The sequence below is a fragment of the Belonocnema kinseyi genome, chromosome 9 (assembly GCF_010883055.1).
Source record: "Belonocnema kinseyi isolate 2016_QV_RU_SX_M_011 chromosome 9, B_treatae_v1, whole genome shotgun sequence".
Classification (NCBI taxonomy): domain Eukaryota; kingdom Metazoa; phylum Arthropoda; class Insecta; order Hymenoptera; family Cynipidae; genus Belonocnema; species Belonocnema kinseyi.
Genome location: NC_046665.1, coordinates 60,333,276 through 60,343,037, shown reverse-complemented (window position 1 = coordinate 60,343,037; position 9,762 = coordinate 60,333,276).

Sequence of the window (9,762 nt, the reverse complement as noted above, 5' to 3'; positions counted from 1 at the left end):
TCTTACTGTTTCTTATAAATTAACAAAGTATTTAGTTTAAATTTCATCCAAGTTGTTAAATTTTCAACGAAAAAATATGAATTCTTCAATAAAAATATAATTACTTATATTTCAACAATTAAAGGATTTTCATTTTTCTTTTAAATAGATGAGTTCGCCAAAAAAGAACGAATTTCCATAAAATAGTTAAATCCTCCACCAAACAGCTCAATTTTTTAAGAAAAAAATTAATTATTATCAAAGAAGATTAACTTTCTACCAAAAAGACGAATTTTCAACAAATGGCATACATTTTCAACTAAAATGGTTTGAAAAATAAGTGTGACGTTAGCCCAAATTCTATTTGATTAATTTTTGAGTTTTTTAGTTTCTAACATTTTTAAACTGAAAACTTGAATTTTTAAACTGAAAAATTCAATTCTTAACCAAAAATTGATAAATTAAATTTTTATTTAAGAGAATTAATTTTCAATAGAAAAAAAAATTCTACACAATAGTGTAATTTTGTACCAAAAGACTAATCTTCTACAAAATAAATTTTCGATCTTAAAGCATACATTTTCTACAAAAAATATAATAGTTGATATTTAAAAAAGTGATTGTAATAAAAAATATGAAATAGTTTGATTTAAACAAGAAAATAGAAATGTTCAACAAAATATTTCATTTTCAATTAAAGCAGATTAATTTTCAACCAAACAATTGAATTTTTAACGCAAATTTTCTACGAAAAGACAAATTTACAATAAAAGACATCCACTTTAATCAAAAAGGTTGAATTAAAAAAAAATTGTATTATAAACAAACTAGATAAATCTTTATCCAAATAGTTGAATTTTCTATCACAATAGTTGAAAAATACACATAAAAAGATGATTTTCCAACCAAATAATTGAATTTTGATGAGTTTTTAACGAAATTGTTAAGCTTTGAACAAAAGTGATGAATTTTTAACGAAGCGGTTGAATTTTTTTAAACCATGAAGTTAAGTAGTTGTATTTGCAGAAAAAAAGATTGTTCTCATGAAAAAATTTAATAGTTGATATTCCAACCATAACAATATTGAATTTAAAATAAAAAACAGAATAACTCCCAACCAAAGAGTTGAATTATTGATGAAAAATGATGATTTAAAAAAAAAATTGAACACAAAATCTACCACGTTTAACCACAAAAGAATGAATTCTCAACGAAACATGTAATAGTTATTGATATTTCAGCTCAAAAAGATTTTTAATTTTAATCAAAAAAAGATTTATTATCAACCAGGCAGTGGCATCTTTAAGTAAAAAATATGAAATTTCACGACAAGAGATTAATTTTTAAGCCAAAAAGACCAATTTTAAACAAAAAATTGGACTGTTAACCAAGAAGGATTTCCTAGTCAAGATAGAGTAAAATATCTAACAAACCTTTAAATATTTAAGCCAAAAAGAATAATTTTCTACCAAACAGTTGAATTTTCAAGCAAGACTTTGAAATAAAATTTTAGTAAAAATGATATTTTAAATTGTTTATATTTCTAACGTAACGAAATAAAGGAATTATAAAGCATCACATTTATAGATTGAAGAAAACATTTTAGCTCACAAAGATGAAATATTTGAATTATTGTATTTTTGATCACAATTTTTCTGAAATATTCTCGTATTACCTGCAATTTCATTTCCACTTAAATTATTTTAGAATAATAATTTTTGAAGTATTCTAATTGTTCAAAATTTTTTTACGAATTTCCCCATATTTCCCCCTTTTGCCATCCTCCACAACTTCTCCCTCTACTACCCCTCTCCTCGCTTGCCTAGCAAACATTTTCCTTCTCCTAATTCCCTTTCTCAACCCCACTTCCTCTCACAGTAAAAAAAGTGCTCAAAATGATACCGAAATCAATATCATTTTGACATGCAACAAAAATGATACGGAATTCAAGAGTATTTTGATTGACCGAAGTGAATGATCAACTTTTGAGATCATAATGATCTGATTCGGGATCATGTATGATGTCAAACCAAGATGGCTGACGTTCTCACAATACTTAAGCTCATATTCAAGCTTTTTATGATTTCTGATCGTGCAGTTTACTTGAAAAGTTAAAAACTAACGAAATCTGATATTAGAAAATATCACCTGTTAAGTGTGGTTGTCACTTGCGTGCGGTTAGATACTATTTTTAGGTTATGTCCTTATAACACCGGCGCCAAGAATACACTCATAATCAATAATTTCCCCTAAATTATCTCGATTACACTCACTTCTTCTACTTTACTTACTATTATCTCACATCATTTCTCCTACTTTCTCCCTAATTTACCCTTTGATCCTCTTTTCCCTTTTCCCTTATTTCCTCTCATTTCCCATACTCTTCCTGATTTTCTCTACTTCCCCTCTCCTAATTTCGCCTACTGCGCCAACTCCTCCCCCAGTCATTTCTCCTACTTTCCCTACCCTCAATTTTCATAATTTCTCCTACTTCTCTGTTTATACCCTTACATTCCCTCCTTTGATTTTCTTTTACTCCCCCTATTTCTCTCTTATTTCGCCTCACCTCCCCTTCTTCATCACTTCTTATTCCCCCTGATTCCCTTATACTCATTGCCCCCAATTTCCTGTACACCCCTTCATTTCACTTATAATTCCCTCCTTCGCGGCCCCTAAGTTTGTCTCACTTCCCCTACACTCCCTGCTACCATTTCCCCTCGCTTACTCTCACTTCCCATGCTTGGAAAAAATCGCGGTTGATGGACGGACACCCGACAAACTATAACCTGCTTTTTTGACAAATTTGTTTCTAAATATCTAAGAAAGTGGAATTATTAATGAGCTTATTCTTAATTTTTCAGCAATTCTTAAATTTAGTATTACAATCCAGATGATATTTTGCATCGAAAAATGTTGTTTTTTTTACCTAAACGAGAATCTGTTTTATTATTCCGGGTTAAAATGACGATCCCAATTTTCGAATAAGGTTAATTATTCGCAACCACAGAAAAGAGCTCACCACCGGAAGTGGTGACAATATCGTGACGTGGCACGTGTCTTAGTATATGAAGTTCAAGAGAAAAATGATGAACGTCCACTGAGAAAGACAGGAAAGGCCGAAAACATCGTTTCTCTCATCGAATCGAAACACCTGCGACACGCGCCACGCTCATTACTGAATTATTATTATGGCTTTCCATGTGCAGCTAAGTATCCCACATATTCATCATTGTGAGTCACATTCACACAACCTGTCAGGGATACCTATGTATAAAATATAAGCATACTCCACCCCGAGAGAGGAAAGGAGAAGGGGGTAAGGGAACAAAAAATAATGAAAAAGGGGAAAGAGGGGGAGTGAAACTCAGTCTTAATGGTACTTGATTAGCGAACAATAAGACCACAAGCTGAGCCAGACTGCACCAGAAACCACAATGTGACTATCAGCTCACTTACATATTTATTTATTCCACTTCACAGTCATGCTAATGTTTCTGCAGCTTAGAGTGGTACGAGAAGCTTCAATTCAACTTTACCGGAAATAACACTGAAAATGGATTGTTGTTGCTTTTGAGAAAGTTGAGAGAGAATTCGAAAGAACAAGTTGCTTTAACGATTCATCATTTGATAGGTCGGTTTAAAAATGTTTGGTCTTTAGAATTTTGTAGTTGATCAAAATTCAATTTCGTGTGGGATAGAAATTCGATTATCAAATTGTAAAGAATTTTCTTAGGGCTGCGTGCATAAATTATGCAAAGTTTTTTGGTAGGGGGGAGGGTTAAAGATTTTTCTATGCTACTTTTGTTAACATTAAATGCAATAATCACAAATTCATGAAATAATAATAAATTAAAAAATATATGAGGGGTCAACCACAAATTATGTAATCTGTTTATCAATTCAGTATTTTTTTGAAAAACTCATCCTTTTTTGTTGAAGCTTCTGTTTTGGTAGAAATTCATCTTCTTGCTTAAATATTCCACAATAAAATCGACATTTCTTTATTTCTTGGGAGTCATTTACAAAATTTTCGGTTAAAAATGGACTTTTTTGTTAAAAATTCGCATTTTCGGGTTGAAATTTCAAAAAAAAAAAAAATGATTTGCGATTGAACAGTTGAATGTTCGACAAAAATTATGAATCTTCAAATAAAAAAGAATGCATTTTCACAAAGTAATTCAAATTTGAACCAAGTAGTTGATTTTTCTACAACAAAAATGAATTCTTAATGAAGAACAGTTTTCACAAAACAGTTAAATCCTCAACCAAAAACAGATTAATTTTCAACGAAGTAGTTGATTTTTTAAACAGAAAGGGTGCATTTCCAACCAATAAGATTAACTTCCTACAATAAAGACAAATTTTGAACAATGTACATGAATTTTTAACCAAAAAATATCAATTGTTAACCAAAAATGGAATACTTACATTTTTATTCAAGAAAAATTAATTTTAAAAAAAGTACGAATTTCTAGCAAAATATTTAAATTTCGAACCAAAGAGATGAATTTTCCAATAAAATTATCAAACTTAAAAATAATTTTTCAACAAAAGAGGTCAACATTCAGACAAGGAGTTGAGTTTTCAGGGGGGTTGTTAACGAATGTTTATTTGGTTTTTATTCATATTAAATTTAATTATCATAAATTCATAAAATAATAATGAATAAATAAATATATACAGAGTCATCCATTTCTTTGGTTGAAAATATTACTTTTTTTTAAACATTTGTATTTTTTAATTAGTCTCTTCTTGTAGAAATTTGATATTTTTAAGTTAAAAATGCAACTGTCTGGTTAAAAGTTTAATATTTTTAGGTTGCAGAATAAATTTCTTGGTTGAAATTTAAAACTACTGTATTTATATATCATTTTTTAACATAATATTCATAATTTTAGTTGAAACTTCATCACTTTGGTTAAAAGTTGAATTATTTGAGGCTTCTTAATCTCAGTGTATTAACAATCTTGGAATTATTGCACGTATTTTTTATTTGAAAACATTTGAAGAATATTAAAAATCCAATTTTTTAAGTTTCAAATTGTAACATCAATGACCTTAATTTGTCTTGAAATAATATATTATTTCAAGGCAAATTCGAGTTAGATAAAACTGTATTATACATTGAATCATGGAATTTCTCTTTTCCGTTACTGCAAGGTTTTTTAGTAGAAAATATCATTGTGTTACAATTTTTCTGGAATTTGCAATAAGAAAATTTGAATCTGTAAACTTTCAAAAGCAAACATTTTCAAATTGCAAATAAGACAATACATTTTATTCGATTTTTGAAGAAATGCAACATTGAAAGCTTGTTTTAAAATCTTAACGCTTTCAAAGTTTTGGCGTGTAAAGTTTTTTAATTTTTAACCGAAATACTTTTTCGGAAAAGTTTATTTTAATACTGGGCAATAGAGAATTGGTCTGCATTTTTGTTGTTGTATTATTTTCAAGTTCTTGACCTAAAATTGCATTTAAGTGCTTATTTTTAAATTTTATTTACTTATAGCTTATTTAAAATTATGAAAATTTTCAAACTAAAATACTACATTAATTTTATTATTATTATTATTTTACGTATTCATGACACTTACAAATTTTCTATTAGCATTTCTAATTAAAAAATTTGAATCGAAAAAAAAGCAAAATGTGAAACTCTCAATCTAATGAGAGTTTATGTTTGAACTTATAAAGTTGTGGAATATTAAAAGTTTCTAACTTAAAAACTTTGTAGTTTTAACATGTTTTGAATTTGATAAAAATTGTGATGTTTTAAATATGTAAGCTTTTTGAAAATATTTCATTTATTTTCACTTCGAAAATGAAATCGATAAATTCACCTAATTACATCAATTTCGAAATCGCTGTATTTCTGTATTTATTTCTCTATTCAAAATTCACATTTTCATTGAAAGAAATGCAAATGTAGAGAATAGGTCATTCACATGAAATCCTTGAATTGCCGAGTCCCCAACTCCTACGTGTTAAAATGTGAAAATAACATTTATTATCTTGCTCGTAAGGAAAAAAAATTTACAAGGTAATTTACAGCGTCAATTGAGTCTAAGGTTATACGCTTTCGTATCATTCATATTTGAATATGATTGTCAGAAGGCATCCGTAATCTCTTTTTTTATTTATTTACACTTTACAAAAGATACAGGCAGGTGCATTATTCCATATTCTGTTGAGATTATACTAATTTGAATTTATCTAAAGGATCATCGAATTTTAGATTTAATTTCCTCTTCGCAACTCTTTATTTTATTTCCTTTATTATTTAAAAATAAAAATGAATGAAATTGCAAATAGTATTTTGAATTCTTGTCGCCACGAAAATTACATCCGAACATTCTTCAGTATTTTATTTGCGTTTTGTTTATTATCCTCGGTTCTTTTATCTATGAGAAGCAAATGCGTGCCTCTGTAAATCAACACCAAGGACAATCTGTTAACTGGAAAAACCTTCAGAAAGACGTTTTCTGATAATATCTGATAATTACTCAAGCAAGGAGCGTTCAAGTCAATATTAAAAAATATAATCAATTTTTATCTTTTATTTACGTACTACGTAGCTTTGATATTCAATATCAAAAACACGAGCAAAATATTTCCGCGTGGAACTACATTTATAATTAATTTAATTCCATCTAAGAAACATTTTTATTAAACCCCTTGTTTTTCTGACGAGTTCTTCATAAAAACATTAATAATGATTTAATCTAAGTCCAATATTTTATCCTCCTTTACTTACCTTGCCCCCTCCCCTTCCAGAACTTTTCCCTCAGAACCCCACCTAACCCACGGTCCATAACTCATGGTCCCAGCTATCTCAAGAGATAAAACCTATTCCACTGGACTTCAGATATCCCACAGGACCCCTCTATCGGCTATCCCATGGGACAAAAACTATCCCACTGGACCCCACCTGTGCCCCAGGACTCACCTAATCCAACCTATTACTCACAATCCCACCTATCCCAAAGGATCCACCTATTCTACTGGAACCCACAATCAACTATTACCAACCCTTCCCAATGGAGATCTCTATATCACTTGAGTCAATATATCCTATTGAACCCCGTCGATCCCTTTGAAACTCAGCTAACCCATGACACCTAACTTCACACTCAGGATCCTAGCTATTGCAAGGAACCCACGCTAACCCATTGGACCCTAGCTGTCCCACAATACACTCTATCCCAAAGAATCCTTTTATTTCGTCAGAAAAGACCTATTCAATTGGACCCCACTTATGCGTCGGGAACTCACCTAACCCAGTTTACCCAACCTTTCGCTCACCACACAGCCTATCTCAAGAGACCCAACTTTTTCCAATGGACCCCAGCTATCCCTAATTATACCTCTATCCCAAGGGATTCAACTTATCTCACTTTCTCCCCTTATCACTCGCCACCCTACCTATCCCACTGGAACTCACCTAACCCACCTAACCCAAACTTTCACTCAGGGCCCCAGCTATCCCAAAAAAACCCCCTATCCGTCGATAGCCCATACAGCCCACGGAACATACACGTATCCTACCAGACCTAACCTATCTCTTGGGACCCAACCTATTCCATGGGACCCACATTACGCTCGGAACCTCAGCTATCCCATCGGATCCTTATTTTCAAAATTTCCCCTTTATCCCACGGGATTTGACCTATCAATCTTGTCTCAACCTGTTATTCGGAAACTCCTATCCGCAGAATCTAGCATATCCTTTATCACCCGAGCTATTCAAAGGGATCCTTCTATCCCACCGAACCCCACAGGACTCACGAAATGCAATCTGTTCCACTGCACCTAACGTATTTCACTGAACCTTAATTATTTCATGAAAGTTCCTATCCCAAAGTACCCCTTTATCCCACGGAAGCCAAACTATTTGACTTGATCCCACCTTTTCCTCGAGAAGTCACCTAACCCACCCAACCAAACCTATCACTCTGGGGCCCAGCTATGTCAAAGAATCACCCCCCCCCCATCTCTTCTTTCCTTACATAACTGACGGACCACATACGTATCTCGCCAAACTTGACCTATCCCTTGGGACCTAACCCAGCTTTTCAAAGGGTCCCTTCTATTACACTGAAGCCCGCATGGCCCACGAAAGACAATCTATGCCACTGCACCCAACATATTTCACTGAAACTCAACTATTCGATAGAAGTTCCTATCCCAAAGAACCCATTTTCCCTACAGGAGGTAAACTATTCAATTGGATCCCACCGATTTCCTCGGGAAGTCGCCTAATCCACGGAACCCAATCTATCCCATATAACCTACTCATCCCTTTGGAACTCACCCAACCCACGGGACCAAACGAATTCCATAACACCCCGTCCAATTCAAGGGACCATTTATCTCACGGGAGAAAACAAATATCCCACAAAACGTCCCTATTGCTCGGGACCACAACTATTACACGTAATGCCCCTATCCCAAAGGACCCATCTATCCCATAGGAGCTAACCGATCCCTTGGGAAGTCAGCTAACGTACGAGACCCAACATATCCCTTAAAACACCAGCTATCCCGCAGAATATCATATAACTCACCTAACCCACAGGGCCCAACCTATCCCTTGGGAACTCATCCAACCTATCCCTCAGGGCTCCCGCTATTTCCCAGAAAACTTCTATTTTAAGAGACCCGAGATATCCTACGGGATTCCCCTATCCAAAGCGACCGGTTACTACGTGGGAGAGAAAATGTCCCAATGGATTCGCCACAACCCATGTTACCGAACTTCCGGACCTCAGGAATCCCAAGGAACTCCCCGATCAGACGGGACATCCGCTAACCCCAGGGTTACTAGATATTTCAAGGAGCTCAACAAAAACCCATAGGAACATACCTATCCACCTATCCAGGTGGAACTAATCTATCCCTCGGGACCGCTCTTATTCCACGGGTCCAACCTAACCTACAAGAAGAAGATCTTGTAACTTTTTTACTTTCACTTCCACCTACATTTTTTCAAAATTAACGTCGATTATCTTTCTTTTGACATTTCACTTGTAACATCAATTTAAAAAAAAGACACACACCCCGTGAATTGCGAAACAGTAGAAGTTGAAATGAGAGTGAAAAACTTAGATAATTTCCGCCCAGGATATAAATTACAAATCAGTCTAAAACATAAAAGCTAAAAAAAATCTATATTATATTTAAATAGGTTACGAAATCCTTTTCTTAGGCCATTTTCGCCCGCTTAGACTGTTTTTTTTATAAAGTTAGTGACACTTTTAAGAAAATAAATATAAACTTTCCTGAAAGTTTGGAGATAATAATAGTGAAGTTATGTAATGATAGCATTTTCAAAAAAATGTTAATTCATTTGATCAAACGTTCCTCAACTTGTCCGAACCGTCAACGAAGAAGATTAGGTTTCTACCCGAACAGATGAATTTTCAATAAAATACGTGAATTATGCAAATTTTCAACGAAACAGATTAGTTTTCTACTCAAACAGATGAATTTTTAACAAAATACGTAAATTTTCTACTAGAAAATTGAGTTTTCAAATTTAATGGAAAAATTTTCAACTAAAAGTTGAATTTAAAATTGGAATGTTTTCGTAAATAGTTTGCTTTTAAACTGAAAAAGAAGAATGAAAAAACAAATTTTTAATGAAGAAAGATGAATTTTCAAAGAAATAGTTAAACTTTTAACTAAAAAATATATATTTTCAACCAAAAAAAGAATTGTTGAATTTTAAGGTTAAAAAACTAATCTACAACAAACAAACCAAAAAGTAATTTTCAACTATATGAG